Raw genomic sequence first — 18,281 nt, forward strand, 5'->3', positions numbered from 1 at the left:
TTGTTCTCTGAATTTATCAGAGCATGGGGTTCTCCATGATTCCTGAAATTTTAAATTTACAAGTTTCATTAATTATGAGAAGTTTGGGGCCATTAGTTTTTTAAGCAGTTTTTTCTACTTATCCTAACTTTCCTTTCCTCAACAAACTCTTGTGACCAGCATGTCAGACATCTGATGCTATCCTATAGGCCAGTGAGGTTCTCTTCATTTTGTGAAAATTTTTACATCTCTGTCCAGTTGGATAATTTCTGTTGATCTGTCTTAAAGTTCACTGACTCTTCTGTCATCTATATTTTTCTACTTAGCCAGTGAGTGAATCTTTTACTTAATATATTACATTAAATATTCTTGTATCTTTTTTAATTGTTATTTTGGTCCTTCTTATGATTTTTATTATTCTGATTTTATATTTTAATTTACTTATCTTTCTTTGCTTCACTGAGCTGAGTTCTAGTAGCTACTTTTTAGTCATTGTCTGATAAAATCATCATGGGGTTACTATGTATGAAGTCTCTTTTCTCTTGAAAATGGGTCACATTTTCTTTGATCCTCTTAAGTTTAGTGATTTTTGCTCTATCCTATGCGATGTGAATATTAATGTTGTATACTCTCATGACTCAACTACTGCATTCTTCTTACATGTGTTGGTTTTTGTTTGGTTTTGATTCAACTCAAACTTAGCCTTGGCCAAGCCTGTAGTGGAAGGTATCCTCAGGAAGGTCTCCTCGGTTTAGTCCTTTAAGGCTTCACTGTAAACTGCTTTCACTTTTAGCTTGCGCTGGCGTGCTTCAGGATTTAACCTAAAATCTGGCCTTAATTTATGTAAAAGTTAGGATTCCTCTTCTGATGCCCATCTTTTCTGGAGTTCCTCACTCATATTGTAGTGTCTCTGGTTGCTGTGAAATTCCTTTTTCTGGTTTTAGAAAGACTTACTGCTAAGTCACTTCCATTGTGTCCGACTCTGTGCGACCCCACCCCTGGGATGCTCCAGGCAAGAACACTGGAATGGGCTGCCATTTCCTTCTCCAATGCATAAAAGTGAAAAGCGAAAGTGAAGTCGCTCAGTCCAGTCTGACTCTTCGCGACCCCATGGACTGCAGCCCACCAGGCTCCTCCGTCCATGGGATTTTCCAGGCAAGAGGACTGGAGTGGGTGCCGTTGCCCTCTCCGTCTAGAAAGACAGTGGGGTGCAATTACTGTGGGAGTTTCAGTCTCCCTGAGCCGCCACCACTTAAGCTGCTATCACCTTCGGGTTTAGCCTCAAATAGTGGAGAAGACAATACTGCAGATTTCTTCCAACCAATTCTGACTCTCCTCCAAAAGCAGTCTGATTTTTAAAGATTTTTTTGTTATGTTTAGTTTTATTTTGTCCATACTTTGTAACTATCACTTATAGAGGCAGAGGTGTATTGCAAGCTAATTCTCTAATCTTTTTTTTTGTTGTTGTTTATTTTTGTCATATGTTTTAAAGCTCTTGTTCATCATTTTCCTTTCGCTTTTATGAATCTCTGTATTGTGGAGGCATCTAAGTGTATGGTTTGCTCTAATTCCCTTAACATACTTAGAGTGTTGGCTTCCCTGGTAGCTCAGTTGGTAAAGAATCTGCCTGCAGTGCAAGAGACCCAGGTTTGATCAATGGGTTGGGAAGATCCCCCAGAGAAGGAAATGGCAAACTACCCCAGTATCTTTGCCTGGAAAATCGCATGGACAGAGGAGCCTGATGGTCTGCAGCCCATGGGGTTGCAAAGAGTCAGGCACGACTAAGCAACTAAACACACACACAGCTTCCCTGGTGGCTCAGACCGTAAAGAATCTGCACGTAATATGGGAAACCCAGGTTTGATCTGTGGGTCAGGAAGATGCCCTGGAGAAGGGAATGGCTGCCCACTCCAGTATTCTTGCTTGGAGAATTCCATGGACAGAGCAGTCTGGCAGACTACAGTCCATGGGGTTGCAAAGAGTCAGACACAACTAAGCGACTAATACTTTCACTTTCACTTAATGGAGTAGAGTAATGTCTAAAATTTGGAATATTTGGAAATAGATAAATTTTTAATTTACACTTATCTGAATAAGCACTTGAGCAATTAAACACAAACAAGGCCTTCAAAATTGAGGCAAATACATATATGTCCAATCTAAAGAAGATAATCGTCCAGTTCATGTCAAACATGAGGAGACAAGATAAATAAACCTTATTCAGAATACAATGATAGTATTATGTTTTCTATAGCGCCTGCACCGATTTACATTCCCACCAACAGTCTAGAAATGTTCCCTTTTCTCCACACCTTCTATAGCATTTATTATTGGTAGACATTTCGATGATAACCATTCTGACTAGTGTGAGGTGATACCTCATTATAGTTTTGATTTGTAATACTCTAATAGCAGGATTGAGCATTTTTTCATGTGTTTGTTTGGCCATCTGTATGTCTTTTTTTAGAGAAATGCCTCTTTTGAACGTGTGCCCATTATTTGTTTGTTTTTGGCTGTGCTGGGTCTTCATTGCTTTGTGCAGGCTCTCTCTAGTTGAGATGAGCAGGAGCCACCCTTTATTGTAGTGCATGGGCTTCTCAATGCAGTGACTTCTCTTGTTGTGGAGGACAGGCTCTAGGTGTGCGGACCTCAGTAGTTATGGCACACAGGTTCAGTAGTTGCAGCTTGTGGGCCCTAGGGAACGTGGGTTTCAATAGTTATGGCATGTGGGCTCTAGAGCAGGGGCTCAGCTGTTTTGGTTCACAGTCTTTCAATGGTGTGTGGAATCTTCCCAGACCAGGGATTGAACCCGTGTCCCCTGAATTGGCAGGCAGATTCCTATCTACTGTGACACCAGGGAATCCAGACTTATGCCCATTTTTTGATTGAGTTGTTTATATATTTTAATATTGAGGTGTATGAGTTGTTTGTATATTTTGGAAATTAGCTCCTTGTTTTTCCCATAGGTTGCAAATATTTTCTTCCATTCTGTAAGTTGTCTTTTCATTTTATTGATATTTTCCTTTGCTATGCAAAACCTTGTAAGTTTGATTAGCTCCCATTTGTTTACTTTTGTTTTTATTTCTTTCACCCTGGAAGACAGATCTAGGAAAATATTGCTAAAATTTATGTCAAAAATGTTTTTTAATTAATTTATTTGTTTTAATTGGAGGATAATTACTTTACAATATTGTAGTGTTTTTTGCCAAACATCAACATGAATCAGCCACGGGCACACATGTGTTCCCCATTCAGAACCCCCCTCCCACCTCCCTCCCCATCCCATCCCCCAGGGTCATCCCAGTGCACCAGCCCTGAGCACCCTGTCTCATGCATTGAACCTGGACTGGCGATCTGTTTCACATATGATAATATACACATTTCACCGCTACCCTCTCAAATCATCCCACTCTCACCTTCTCCCACAGAGTCCAAAAGTCTGTTCTTTACATCTATGTCTCTTTTGCTATCTTGTATATAGGCTCATTGTTACCATCTTTCTAATTCCATATATATGCGTTAGTATACTGTTTTGGTATTTTTCTTTCTGGCTTACTTCACTCTGTATAATAGGCTCCAGTTTCATCCACCTCTTTAGAACTGATTTAAACGTATTCTTTTTAATAGCTGCATAATATTCCATTGTGTATATGTACCACAGCTTTCTTATCCATTTGTCTGCCAGTGGACATCTAGGTTGCTTCCATGTCCTGGCTATTGTATATAGTGCTGTGATGAACATTGAGGTACACGTGTCTCTTTCAATTCTGGTTTCCTCGGTGTGTATGCCCAGCAGTGGGACTGCTGGGTTGTATGTAAGTTCTATATTTCCAGTTTTTTAAGGAATCTCCACACTGTTCTCCAGCGTGGCTATACTAGTTTGCATTCCTACCAACAGTGTAAGACGGTTCCTTTTTCTCCACACCCTCTCCAGCATTTATTGTTTGTAGACTTTTTGATAGCAGCCATTCTGACTGGCATGAGATGGTACGTCATTGTGGTTTTGATTTGCATTTCTCTGATAATGAGTGATGTTGAACATCTTTTCATGTGTTTATTAGCCATCTGTATGCCTGCTTTGGAGAAATGTCTGTCTGGTTCTTTGGCCCATTTTTTGATTGGGTTGTTTATTTTTCTGAAATTGAGCTGCAGGAGCTGCTCGTATATTTTTGAGATTAATTCTTTGTCTGTTGCTTCACTTGCTATTATTTTCTCCAATTCTGAAGGCTGTCTTTTCACCTTGCTTATAGTTTCCTTCGTTGTGCAAAAGCTTTTAAGTTTAATTAGGTCCAATTTGTTTATTTTTGCTTTATTTCCATTATTCTGGGAGGTGGATCATAGAGGATCCTGCTGTGATTTATGTCAGAGTGTTTTGCCTATGTTTTCCTCTAAAAGTTTTATAGTTTCTGTTTTCTCATTGTTAGTGTATAGGAATGCAAGGGATTTCTGTGTGTTAATTTTATATCCTGCAACTTTACTATATTCATTGATTAGCTCTAGTAATTTTCTGGTGTAGTCTTTAGGTTTTCTATGTAGAGGATCATGTCATCTGCAAACAGAGTTTTACTTCTTCTTTTCCTATCTGGATTCCTTTTACTTCTTTTTCTGCTCCGATTGCTGTGGCCAAAACTTCCAACACTATGTTGAATAGTAGTGGTGAGAGTGGGCACCCTTGTCTTGTTCCTGATTTCAGGGGAAATGCTTTCAATTTTTCACCATGTATTGCTATGAATCTTCCCCTTAGCACTGTTTTAACTGAGTCCTGTAGGTTTGGGGTTGTTGTGTTTTCATTTTCATTCATTTCAATGCATATTTTGATTTCTTTTTTTATTTCTTCTGTGATTTGTTGGTTATTCAGAAGTGTGTTGTTTAGCCTCCATATGTTTGTGTTTTAAATAGTTTTTTTTTTTTTCTTCCTGTAGTTGACATCTAATCTTACTGCACTGTGATCAGAAAAGATGCTTGGAATGATTAAGTTTTTTTGAATTTACCAGGGCTAGATTTATGACTCAGGATGTGTTCTGTCCTGGGGAAGGTTCTGTGTGCACTTGAGAGAAAGGTGAAAAAATTCATTGTTTTAGGGTGAAATGTACTATAGATATCAATTGGGTCTAACTGGTCCATTGTATCATTTAAAGTTTGTGTTTCCTTGCTAATTTTCTGTTTAGTTGATCTATCCATAGGTGTGAGTGGAGTATTAAAATCTCCCACTATTATTGTGTTACTGTTAATTTCCCCTTTCATGCTTGTTAGCGTTTGCCTTACATATTGTGGTGCTCCTATGTTGGGTGCATATATATTTATAGTTGTTATATCTTCTTCTTGGATTGACCTTTTGATCATTATATAGTGTCCTTCTTTGTCTCTTTTCACGGCCTTTATTTCAAAGTCTATTTTTGTCTGATAAGAGTATTGCTACTCCTGCTTTCTTTTGATCTCCATTTGTGTAAAATATCTTTTTCCAGCCCTTCACTTTCAGTCAGTATGTATCCCTTGTTTTAAGGTGGGTTTCTTGTAGACAGCACATATAGGGGTCTTGTTTTTGTTTTCATTCAGCTGGTCTTTGTCTTTTGGTTGGGGCATTCAACCTATTTCCATTTAAGGTATTTATTGATAAGTATGATCCTGTTGCCATTTACTTTGTTGTTTTGCGTTCGAGTTTATAAACCTCTTCTGTGTTTCCTGTCTAGAGAAGATCCTTTAGCATTTGTTGGAGAGCTGGCTTGATGGTGCTGAATTCTCTCAGCTTTTGCTTGTCTGTAAAGCTTTTGATTTCTCCTTCATATTTGAATGAGAATCTTGCTGGGTACAATAATCTGGGTTGTCAATTTTTCTCTTTCATCACTTTATGTATGTCCTGCCATTTCCTTATGGCCTTAAGAATTTCTATTGAAAGATCAGCTGTTATTCTTATGGGAATCCCCTTGTATGTTATTTGTTGATTTTCCCTTGCTGCTTTTAATATTTGTGTTCTTTGTATTTGATCTTTGTTAATTTGATTGATATGTGGGTGTTTTTCCTTGGGTTTATCCTTTTTGGGACTCTCTGGGTTTCTTGGACTTGGGTGGCTATTTCCTTCCCCATTTTAGGGATGTTTTCAACCATTATTTCCTCAAGTATTTTCTCATGGCTGCTTTTCTTGTCTTCTTCTTCTGGGTCTCTATGATTCGAATGTTGGAGCATTTGACAATGTTGCAGAGGTCTCTGAGGTTGTCCTCATTTCCTTTAATTCTTTTTTTAAAATTTTTTCCTCTCTGCTTCATTTATTTCCACCATTCTATCTTCTGCTTCACTTATCCTATCTTCTGCCTCAGTTATTCTACTGTTGGTTCCCTCCAGAATGTTTTTGACTTCAGTTATTGCATTATTCATTATTGATTGACTCTTTTTTTTTTCTTCTAGGTCCTTGTTAAACATTTCTTGCATCTTTTCAATCCTTGTCTCCAGACTATTTATCTGTAACTCCACTTTGTTTTCAAGATTTTGGATCATTTTTACTATCATTATTCTGAATTCTTTTTCAGGTAGAGTCCCTATCTTTTCCTCTTTTGTTTGGTTTGGTGGGCATTTATCATATTCCTTTACCTGCTGAATATTTCTCTGCCTTTTCATCTTGTTTAGATTGCTGAGTTTGGGGTGGCCTTTCTGTATGCTGCAAGTTTGTGGTTCCTCTTTATTGTGTAGGTTCCTCCCTGTGGGTGGGGTTGGGCAAGTGACTTGTCAAGGTTTCCTGGTTAGGGAAGCTTGTGTCGGTGTTCTGGTGGGTGGAGCTGGATCTCTTCTCTCTGGAGGGCAATGAAGTGTCCAGTAGTGAGTTTTGAGGTGTCTGTGGGTTTTTTGTGACTTTGGGCAGCCTATATTAATGTTCCTGCATTGCTGGAGAATTAGCATGGTATGTCTTGCTCTGGAACTTGTTGGCTCTTGGGTGGAACTTGGTTTCAGGGTAGGTATGGAGGCTTTTGGATGGTCTGTTATTGCTTAATGTTCCCTGTAGTCAGGAGTTTTCTGGTGCTCTCAAGTTTTGGATTTAAACCTCCTGCCTCTGGTTTTCAGTCTTACAGTAGTCTCAAGACTTCTCCATCCATACCACACCAATGATAAAACATCTAGGTTAATGGAGAAAAGATTCTCCACAGTAAGGGACACCCAGAGAGGTTCGTAGAGTTACATGGAGAAGAGAAGAGGGAGGAGGGAGATAGGGATGAGCTGGGGGAGAAAAAGGAGAGTCAAAAGGGGGAGAGGGCAATCAAGCCAGTAATCACACTCCTAAGTAAATATGGATACTGAAGATTGGATTCTTAAAGGTACAAAATTGATAACAAATACCAAAAAAGCAAAGATTAAAAATCTAGAGTAGAGGTTAGATTCTCAAAAATACAATATTAAAAAATTAAAACAAAACTACAAAAATTATTTTAAAATATATATTAAATTTGCTTTAAAAATAGGGTCTTTTGTTTTGCAAGGTAATATTAGGTTATAAAAATGAAAACTAAGGAGTAATAAAGGACTTAAAATTTTTTTTAAATGATAATAGTAAAATACATCTAGGAATTTCTCTGGAGCTGTTGCCGGCAATGTGGGATCAGTTCAATTTCAGACAGTTCCTTGTTCCAGCTTATACTTCTTCTTGAGGTCTATAGGAACCTTCCAATGTTGGTGCTAACTACAGCATTTTATTTTATTTTTCCTTTATTTATTTATTTATTTTTTCAGTGGGTTTCGTCATACATTGATATAAATCAGCCATAGATTTACACGTATTCCCCATCCCGATCCCCCCTCCCACCTCCCTCTCCACCTGATTCCTCTGGGTCTTCCCAGTGCACCAGGCCCGAGCACTTGTCTCATGCATCCCACCTGGGCTGGTGATCTGTTTCACCATAGATAGTATACATGCTGTTCTTTTGAAATATCCCACCCTCACATTCTCCCACAGAGTTAAAAAGTCTGTTCTGTATTTCTGTGTCTCTTTTTCTGTTTTGCATATAGGGTTATCATTACCATCTTTCTAAATTCCATATATATGTGTTAGTATGCTGTAATGTTCTTTATCTTTCTGGCTTACTTCACTCTGTATAATGGGCTCCAGTTTCATCCATCTCATTAGGACTGGTTCAAATGAATTCTTTTTAACGGCTGAGTAATATTCCATGGTGTATATGTACCACAGCTTCCTTATCCATTCATCTGCTGATGGGCATCTAGGTTGCTTCCATGTCCTGGCTATTATAAACAGTGCTGCGATGAACATTGGGGTGCATGTGTCTCTTTCAGATCTGGTTTCCTCAGTGTGTATGCCCAGAAGTGGGATTGCTGGGTCATATGGCAGTTCTATTTCCAGTTTTTTAAGAAATCTCCACACTGTTTTCCATAGCGGCTGTACTAGTTTGCATTCCCACCAACAGTGTAAGAGGGTTCCCTTTTCTCCACACCCTCTCCAGCATTTATTGCTTGTAGACTTTTGGATAGCAGCCATCCTGACTGGCGAGTAATGGTACCTCATTGTGGTTTTGATTTGCATTTCTCTAATAATGAGTGATGTTGAGCATCTTTTCAATGTGTTTGTTAGCCATCTGTATGTCTTCTTTGGAGAAATGTCTGTTTAGTTCTTTGGCCCATTTTTTGATTGGGTCATTTATTTTTCTGGAATTGAGCTGCAGGAGTTGCTTGTATATTTTTGAGATTAATCCTTTGTCTGTTGCTTTTTTGCTATTATTTTCTCCCAATCTGAGGGCTGTCTTTTCACCTTGCTTATAGTTTCCTTTGTTGTGCAAAAGCTTTTAAGTTTCATTAGGTCCCATTTGTTTATTTTTGCTTTTATTTCCAATATTCTGGGAGGTGGGTCATAGAGGATCTTGCTGTGATTTATGTCAGAGAGTGTTTTGCCTATGTTCTCCTCTAGGAGTTTTATAGTTTCTGGTCTTACATTTAGATCTTTAATCCATTTTGAGTTTATTTTTGTGTATGGTGTTAGAAAGTGTTCTAGTTTCATTCTTTTACAAGTGGTTGACCAGTTTTCCCAGCACCACTTGTTAAAGAGGTTGTCTTTTTTCCATTGTATATCCTTGCCTCCTTTGTCAAAGATAAGGTGTCCATAGGTTTGTGGATTTATCTCTGGGCTTTCTATTCTGTTCCATTGATCTATATTTCTGTCTTTGTGCCAGTACCATACTGTCTTGATGACTGTGGCTTTGTAGTAGACTCTGAAGTCAGGCAGGTTGATTCCTCCAGTTCCATTCTTCTTTCTCAAGATTACTTTGGCTATTCGAGGTTTTTTTGTATTTCCATACAAATTGTGAAATTCTTTGGTCTAGTTCTGTGAAAAATACCGTTGGTAGCTTGATAGGGATTGCATTGAATCTATAGATTGCTTTGGGTAGAATAGCCATTTTGACAATATTGATTCTTCCAATCCATGAACACGGTATGTTTCTCCATCTGTTTGTGTCCTCTTTGATTTCTTTCATCAGTGTTTTATAGTTTTCTATGTATAGGTCTTTTGTTTCTTTAGGTAGATATACTCCTAAGTATTTTATTCTTTTTGTTGCAATGGTGAATGGTATTGTTTCCTTAATTTCTCTTTCTGTTTTCTCATTGTTAGTGTATAGGAATGCAAGGATTTCTGTGTGTTAATTTTATATCCTGCAACATTACTGTGTTCATTGATTAGCTCTAGTAATTTTCTGGTAGCGTCTTTAGGGTTTTCTAATGTAGAGGATCATGTCTCTGCAAACAGTGAGAGTTTACTTCTTCTTTTCCTATCTGGATTCCTTTTACTTCTTTTTCTGCTCTGATTGCTGTGGCCAAAACTTCCAACACTATGTTGAACAGTAGTGGTGAGAGTGGGCAACCTTGTCTTGTTCCTGATTTCAGGGGAAATGCTTTCAATTTTTCACCATTGAGGGTGATGCTTGCTGTGGGTTTGTCATATATAGCTTTTATTATGTTGAGGTATGTTCCTTCTATTCCTGCTTTTTGGAGAGTTTTAATCATAAATGAGTGTTGAATTTTGTCAAAGGCTTTCTCTGCATCTATTGAGATATCATATGGTTTTTATCTTCAATTTGTTAATGTGGTGTATTACATTGATTGATTTGCGGATATTAAAGAATCCTTGCATTCCTGGGATAAAGCCCACTTGGTCATGGTGTATGATTTTTTTAATATGTTGTTGGATTCTGTTTGCTAGAATTTTGTTAAGGATTTTTGCATCTATGTTCATCAGTGATATTGGCCTGTAGTTTTCTTTTTTTTTGGCATCTTTGTCTGGTTTTGGAATTAGGGTGATGGTGGCCTCATAGAATGAGTTTGGAAGCTTACCTTCATCTGCAATTTTCTGGAAGAGTTTGAGTAAGATAGGTGTTAGCTCTTCTCTAAATTTTTTGTAGAATTCAGCTGTGAAGCCATCTGGTCCTGGGCTTTTGTTTGCTGGAAGATTTTTGATTACAGTTTCGATTTCCTTGCTTGTGATGGGTCTGTTAAGATCTTCTATTTCTTCCTGGTTCAGTTTTGGAAAGTTATACTTTTCTAAGAATTTGTCCATTTCATCCCAGTTGTCCATTTTATTGGCATAGAGCTGCTGGTAGTAGTCTCTTATGATCCTTTGTATTTCAGTGTTGTCTGTTGTGATCTCTCCATTTTCATTTCTAATTTTGTTAATTTGGTTCTTCTCTCTTTGTTTCTTAATGAGTCTTGCTAATGGTTTGTCAATTTTGTTTATTTTTTTCAAAAAACCAGCTTTTAGCTTTGTTGATTTTTTGCTATGGTCTCTTTAGTTTCTTTTGCATTTATTTCTGCCCTAATTTTTAAGATTTCTTTCCTTCTACTAACCCTGGGGTTCTTCATTTCTTCCTTCTCTAATTGGGCTTTAGGTGTAGAGTTAGGTTATTTATTTGGCTTTTTTCTTGTTTCTTGATGTAAGCCTGTAATGCTAAATGAACCTTCCCTTAGCACTTGCTTTTACAGTGTCCCATAGGTTTTGGGTTGTTTGTTTTTCATTTTTCATTCATTTCTATACAATATTTTGAATTTCTTTTTTGATTTCTTCTATGATTTGTTTGGTTTATTTCAAAGAAAGCGTGTTAATTTTAAGGCCTCCATATGTTTGAAATTTTTAACAGTAAATTTTTTTCCTGTAATTGGAGATCTAATCTTCTGCACCTGTGGTCAAGAAAAGATGACTGGAATGATTTCAACTTTTTTGAATTTTCCAAGACTAGATTTATGGCCCAGGATGTGATCTATTCTGGAGAAGGTTCCGTGTGAAATTGAGAAAAAGGTGAAGTTGCTTGTTTTGGGGTGAAATGTCCTATAGATATCAATTAGGTCTAGCTGGTCCATTGTGTCATTTAAGGTTTGTGTTTCCTTGTTAATTTGCTGTTTAGTTGATCTATCCATAGTTGTGAGTGGGGTATTAAAGTCTCCCACTATTATTGTGTTACTATTAATTTCCTCTTTCATACTCGTTAGTGTTTGCCGTACATATTGTGGTGCTCCTATGTTGGGTGCATATATATTTATAAGTGTTATATCTTCTTCTTGGATTAATCCTTTGCCATTATGTAGTGTCCTTCTTTGTCTCTTTTCGCATCCTTTATTTGAAAGTCTATTTTATCTGATATGAGTATTGCGACTCCTGCTTTCTTTTGGTCTCCGTTTGCGTGAAATATTTTTTTCCAACCCTTCACTTTTAGTCTGTATGTGTCTCTTGCTTTGAGGTGGGTCTCTTGTAGACAGCATATATAGGGGTCTTGTTTTTGTATCCATTCAGCCAATCTTTGTCTTTTGGTTGGGGCATTCAACCCATTTACATTTAGGGTAATTATTGATAGGTGTGGTCCCGTTGCCATTTACTTTGTTGTTTTGGGTTCACGTTTATACAACCTTTCTGTGTTTCCTGTCTAGAGAAGATCCTTTAGCATTTGTTGAAGAGCTGGTTTGGTGGTGCTGAATTCTCTCAGCTTTTGCTTATCTGTAAAGCTTTTGAATTCTCCTTCATATCTGAATGAGATCCTTGGTGGGTACAGTAATCTAGGTTGTAGGTTATTCTCTTTCATTACTTTCAGTATGTCCTGCCATTCCCTTCTGGCCTGGAGGGTTTCTGTTGATATCCTTATGTTATCCTTATAAGCTGTTATCCTTATGGGAATCCCTTTGTGTGTTATTTGTTGTTTCTCCCTTGCTGCTTTTAATATTTGTTCTTTGTGTTTGATCTTTGTTAATTTGATTAATATGTGTCTTGGGGTGTTTCGCCTTGGGTTTATCCTGTTTGGGACTCTCTGGGCTTCTTGGACTTGGGTAGCTATTTCCTTCCCCATTTTAGGGAAGTTTTCAGCTATTATCTCCTCGAGTATTTTCTCATGGCCTTTCTTTTTGTCTTCTTCTTCTGGGACTCCTATGATTCGAATGTTGGGGCATTTCACATTGTCCCAGAGGTCCCTGAGGTTGTCCTTATTTCTTTTGATCCTTTTTTCTTTTTTCCTCTCTGCTTCATTTATTTCCACCATTTTATCTTCTACCTCACTTATCCTATCTTCTGCCTCCGTTATTCTACTCTTGGTTTCCTCCAAAGTGTTTTTGATCTCATTCATTGCATTGTTCATTTTTAATTGGCTCTTTTTTATTTCTTCTAGGTCTTTATTAAACAATTCTTGTATCTTTTCAATCTTTGTTTCCAGGCTATTTATCTTTAACTCCATTTTGTTTTCAAGATTTTGGATCATTTTTATTATCATTATTCTAAATTCTTTTTCAGGTAGATTCCCTATCTCCTCCTCTTTTGTTTGACTTGGTGGGCATTTTTCATGTTCCTTTACCTGTTGGGTATTTCTTTGCCTTTTCATCTTGTTAGATTGCTGTGTCTGGAGTGGACTTTCTGTATTCTGGAGGTCTGTGGTTCCTTTTTATTGTGGAGGATTTACCCAGTGGGTGGGGTTAGACCATTGGCTTGTCAAGGTTTCCCGGTTAGGGAAGCTTGCGTCAGTGTACTGGCGCGTGGAACTTGATTTCTTCTTTTTGGAGAGCAATGGAGTGCCCAGTAATGAGTTTTGAGATGGGTCTATGTGTTAGGTGTCACCTTGGGCAGCCTGTATGTTGACATTCGGGGCTATGTTCCTGTGTTGCTGGAGAATTTGTGTGGTATGTCTTGCTCTAAAACTTACTGGCTCTTGGGTGGTGGTTGGTTTCAGTGTAGGTATGGAGGCTTTCGGACGGTCACTTATTGCTTAAAGTTCCATGTAGTCAGGAGTTTTCTGGTGTTCTCAGGTTTTGGGCTTAAGTTTCCTGCCTCTGGATTTCAGTTTTATTCTTCCTGTAGTCTCAGGACTTCTCCAACTATACAGCTCTGATAATTAAACTTCTAGGTGAATGGCGAAAAGATTCTCCCCCGTTAGGGACACCCAGAGAGGTTCACAGAGTTACATGAACAGGAGAAAAGGGAGGAGGGAGATAGAGATGAGTAGGAGGAGAAAAGGGGGGACTCAAGAGGAGAGAGACAGATCTACGCAGCTGTCTGTTCCCAGAGTGTTCTCCGTATCTCAGACACCTACAAGGATTCACAGAATTGGATTGGGAAGAGAAGGGGAAAGGAGGAAATAGAGGTGTTCTGAGGTAGAAAACAGAGAGTCAAGATTGGGAGAGAATAATCTTCGGTTTAAAGATAGGGCTTCTCTTTTTTTTTTTTTAAGGTTATAGTGTAGTGAAAATGAAAATGAAGAGTAGTAGAGGAGTACTAGAGGACTTTAAAAGAAATAAGAGAAAAAGAAAAATAGAAAATAAAAGAGAAAACGGAAAGGAAAAAAGAAGAAAAAAGAAAAAAAAAAAAAGAAAAAAAAACAAAACAAAGAAAGAAAGAAAAAAAAAATTTTTTTTTCCCCTAATTAAAAAAATCATAAAAATCTATGTAAATGAAAGTTAAGGAGTAATGGGGGAGTAATAGGGAATTTTAAAGGAAAATAAAAGAGAAAAAATAAAAAAGAAAAAATATAAAAAGAAAAAAAAATTTTTTTTTTTTCCTTACTTAGAAAAAAAAAAGTAAAAATATATCTAGGAGTTTCTCTGGAGCTGCTGCGGTCAGTGTGGGTTCGGCTCAGTTTCAGATAGCTCCTCGTTCCAGCTTACACTTCTCGATATCTACAGGGCCCTTCCGGTGAAGTCGGTGTTTTCTACAGGGATTTTAATCTGTTGCACCAGTACCTTCTGAAGCGGTTCCCTTTGTTTATTTGGCTTCTGTTTGCCGGTCTCTTCAGAGCCTCATTTCCGCCCTGACACAGGCGGGCGGAGGTGGACTCTTATTCAGTTAGCTAGTACCGTTGCGCTGCGGGGCGGGGCTGGCCCTGCGGGGGCGGGCTGGCGCTGCCGGGAGGGGCTGACGCTGCTTTCTCCGTCTGCGCTGCTCAGGCTCCCGGCTGTTCTATATGGAGCGCGCCCCGTGCTGCGCTAGGTTCCAGCCCTCGGGTGTTACACAAAAGCGCGGAAGGAAAAGCTGCGCCTGCTCTCTGTGCCTTCCCCGTCAGAGCGGTCCAGGCAGCGAGGGGCTTGATGGGCGCACTATCCCCAGGTGTGGCGCACTCACTCCCTTCCGCGGACCCAGTCTCAGTTTAGTCATGTAAGTTCAAATGCATTCTAAATGATAACATTTAGATATTTAGATAACATCTAGATAATAGTTGGAGGTTCCCTTGCAGTCTAGCAGTTAAGACTCAGCACTGTCACTGCTGTGACCTGGTTCAGTCCCTGGTCAGGGAACTTCCTGCAAGCCATGCAGCAGAGCCAGAAAGGGGAAAAAAAAAAAAAAAAGCAAACTAAATTTTATGCATTTTTTTACTACCCTCCTCCATAGTTTGTGATTTTCATGTCCTATTTTACCTCTTCATGCTTATCTTTTTTCTCTTCATTGTAACTAGCATCACTTTTAAAAGACTTTTGTTATGTTTTAATCTGTGTGCTAGCTGATTACTTAAATAATGATCTTCAATCATTTTATATATTTGCTTTTCCTCTTGTGTCATCCTCTTTCCTTTTCTATTTGAAATGATTTTTCAATATTTTTTCTTCAGGATAGGTTTAGTATGCTGTATTCTTTTAGCTTTTGCTTATCTGAGAAATTTTTAGTTTCTCCTTCTGTTCTAATGATAATCTTTCTGGGTAGAGTACCCTAGGTTTCAGGTTATTCCCTTTCAGAACTTTGTGAATGAACGTAGAGCCTATTAAATAGACTGAAGTAAGTCAGAAAGAGAAAAACAAATAACTTACATTAATGCATATATATATATATATATATATGAAATCTGGAAAAATGGTATTCATGAACCTGTTTGCACAGAGAAGGAATGGAGATGCAGATGGAGATAATGGGCTTGTGAATATATCATGACATGTCCTTCTGGCCTGTAAAGTTTCCGTAAAGACATCAACTGATTGCCTAATGAACGTTCCCTTGTAACTGATTTTTTGTGTTTTTTTTCTTACTGCCTTTAGAATCCTCTCTTTGTCTTTAATTTTTGCCGTTTTAATTATGTTATGTCTTGGAATGTGTCTATGTAGTTTCACCTTATTTAGGACCCACTGTACTTTCTGTACCTGGATATCTTTTACCTTCTTTAGTTGGGAAATGTTCAGCCATAATTTCTTTAAATATAGTTTTGATCCCCTTTCTCTTTCATCTTCTGGAATCTCTATTATGTATAGGGTGACAAACTTTATAGTATCCCATAGATCTTGTATGTTGATTTTATTTTTCCTTGATTTGTCTTTCTGTCTGCTGTTCTGATTAGGTAATTTAGATTATTCTGTCTTCCAGATTACTTATTCATTCCTTTGCATATTTAGTCTGCTATTTATTGCCTTTAGCTCAGTTTTTATCCCCACAGTTGAATTGTCTAATTTGACTGATTCCTATTCATAGTTTCTAGCTCCTTGTTTTAGTGATCTGCATTTCTATCAGTATTCTCCTTTAATTCCTTTCAGTTTAGTTCAGTCACTCAGTTGTGTCTGACTCTTTGTGACCCCATGGACTGCAGCATGCTAGGCCTCCCTGTCCGTCACCAACTCCCAGAATTTACTCAAACTCATGTCCATTGAGTTGGTGATGCCATCCAACCATCTCATCCTCTGTCGTCCCTTTCTCCTCGTGCCCTCAATCTTTCCAAGCATCAGGGTCTTTTCCTTTAGCATTTTCATTACCACCTTTTTGAACTAAGGATCTGCTAGACAGACAAGAGAGGTCTGTTTAATTGTTTTTTCAAGGAATTTCTCTTATTCTTTGAATTGGGAATATTTCCTCTGCTTTTTCATTTTACTTAAATTTTTCTGACTCTGTGAATTAGGAGAAACAGTTATCTACTGTGATTTTGAAGGACTGCTTTTATGTGGGAGCCTTCCTGTGTAGATTGTCCAGCGTTTTTGGTGTGAGGGCTGTTTTTGATATGGATTCCTGCCACATCTTCTTCAGAGTGTGCTGGACATTGTCCTCTTGATGAGGGATGTATTTGGTATTGCCATTACCAAAGCCTGCACTGGATGTTGGGTGAAGCCTTCTCTTTATTCTGTGGCTGTCAGCTCTGTTGAAGGGCAATGTCTGCTCCCTAGTTGTTGAAATAGAAGACCCTGGATCTCATTCTATGTTGCAGTGAATGTAGACAGGACTTGAGTGCTCCACTGAGAAAAGAGCTGCTGCTGCTGCTAAGTCGCTTCAGTCGTGTCCGACTGTATGACCCCACAGACGGCAGCCCACCAGGCTCCTCTGTCCCTGGGATTCTCCAGGCAAGAACACTAGAGTGGGTTGACATTTCCTTCTCCAATGCATGAAAGTGAAAAGTGAAAGTGAAGTCGCTCAGTCGTGCCCGACTCTTAGTGACCCCATGGACTGCAGCCTACCAGGCTCCTCCGTCCATGGGATTTTCCAGGCAAGAGTACTGGAGTGGGGTGCCATTACCTTCTCCATAAGAAAAGAGCAGCCGTGTGCTATTCCCCAGAGACTGTCTCCTGGGGCCCTGCAGTTTCATGACACTACGGGACACTCGTGTACACTCCAAAAAAGTCTGCTGCTGCCAGAAGAGCTGGTCCTGGACCTGCCTCTCACTGAGGGAGTGCTGATAACTGGCTCAGATGTTGGCTCTGCCCCTGGCATGTGCAAGCTAACCATGGAGCCCCAGGCCACACTTCAGTTCCTTCCGCTTCCTCTGTGCAGCTAAACTGAGTCCTCTCCTTGGGTCCATCCACTAGAGCCTGAGTTTCAGTACCTAGGCACTGCATGTACTAGCAGGCATTTGTTTTGAGTCAAGACATGTGATGACGTGACAACTGTCAGTGCTGGTCTCTGTCCGCCCTGTCTGTTAGCAAGCCAGCACTGTGCACGCTCTTCTCAGACAGAGTCCAGTTCACTCAAGCTGTCTCTCCTAGTGCACCTCCTAGCCAGTGGTTTCCTAGGGCCACCAAATCTTTCATCTCTCTCACAGCTCCCTCTGAAGAGCATGAGTCCTCCTGTCCTGATTTCTTTTTTCATTTGTTTTCTTCTCTTTTTATCCTACTAGGTTATATGAGGCTCTTTCTTGCAGCTTTGGTTGTATAAGAAATCTCCCAACAGCCTTCACTTGGTTTTTTTTTTTTTAATGTGAATTATTCCACATGTAGATACATTTTTGATGTGTTTGTGGGGGGAGGTGAACACATTTTTGTACTCTGCCATCTTGATCTCCACTTGTTTTTGTTTTTAATGATTTCAAAAATTGTAGTTGTGTTATAAATACAAATTTATTATTTTTATGTGCCAGGCAGTACCTAAGATTTCCACAAGTATCAATTATTTTAATCCTCACCATAACTCTGAGTTAGGTGCATCTAATCTCTGCAGTTATAGTTGAAGATGCTGATTTACAGAGATGTTAAGTATCTTGCTTGAAATCACAGCTAATACACTGAAACCACATATTCTTGCCCCAGTGTTGGTGTTTTTAACCACTGCTAAATCATCTGTAAGACAATTTGTTATAAATTAATGCAGTTGCTAACACTAGTCTGTTCATCAAGACCAATGTTGTCTGTGTCCCTTTGCCTTACAGCATATTTAGTGTTACCCCTTTTTTAAAAAATTATAGACAAGACTGGCCTGTTAGATGCTAATATTTCTCCACTTTCTGTGAAACTTCCCTTGCTTGTTAGAACAGTTTCCTCAAAGTAACCTTGAGTAGCTTCTTGGATGGGCTAGTCTTGTTATTCTCTCCTGTGGCAGAACTTTGAATGTCCACTGAATAGCCATGTATTTTCCCACATTCCTCCACCTTCTTCTGATCAAGCAGGGC

At 38.8% G+C, this 18,281-nt stretch overlaps 1 long non-coding RNA gene across 1 annotated transcript in view; it reads left to right on the plus strand.

Annotated features, from left to right (window-relative positions):
* Positions 1-18,281, plus strand: part of LOC122453191 — a 254,095-nt gene that overhangs the window by 70,567 nt on the left and 165,247 nt on the right. The window lies entirely within an intron of this gene.

This window comes from Cervus canadensis, chromosome 14 (genome assembly GCF_019320065.1).
Source record: "Cervus canadensis isolate Bull #8, Minnesota chromosome 14, ASM1932006v1, whole genome shotgun sequence".
Classification (NCBI taxonomy): domain Eukaryota; kingdom Metazoa; phylum Chordata; class Mammalia; order Artiodactyla; family Cervidae; genus Cervus; species Cervus canadensis.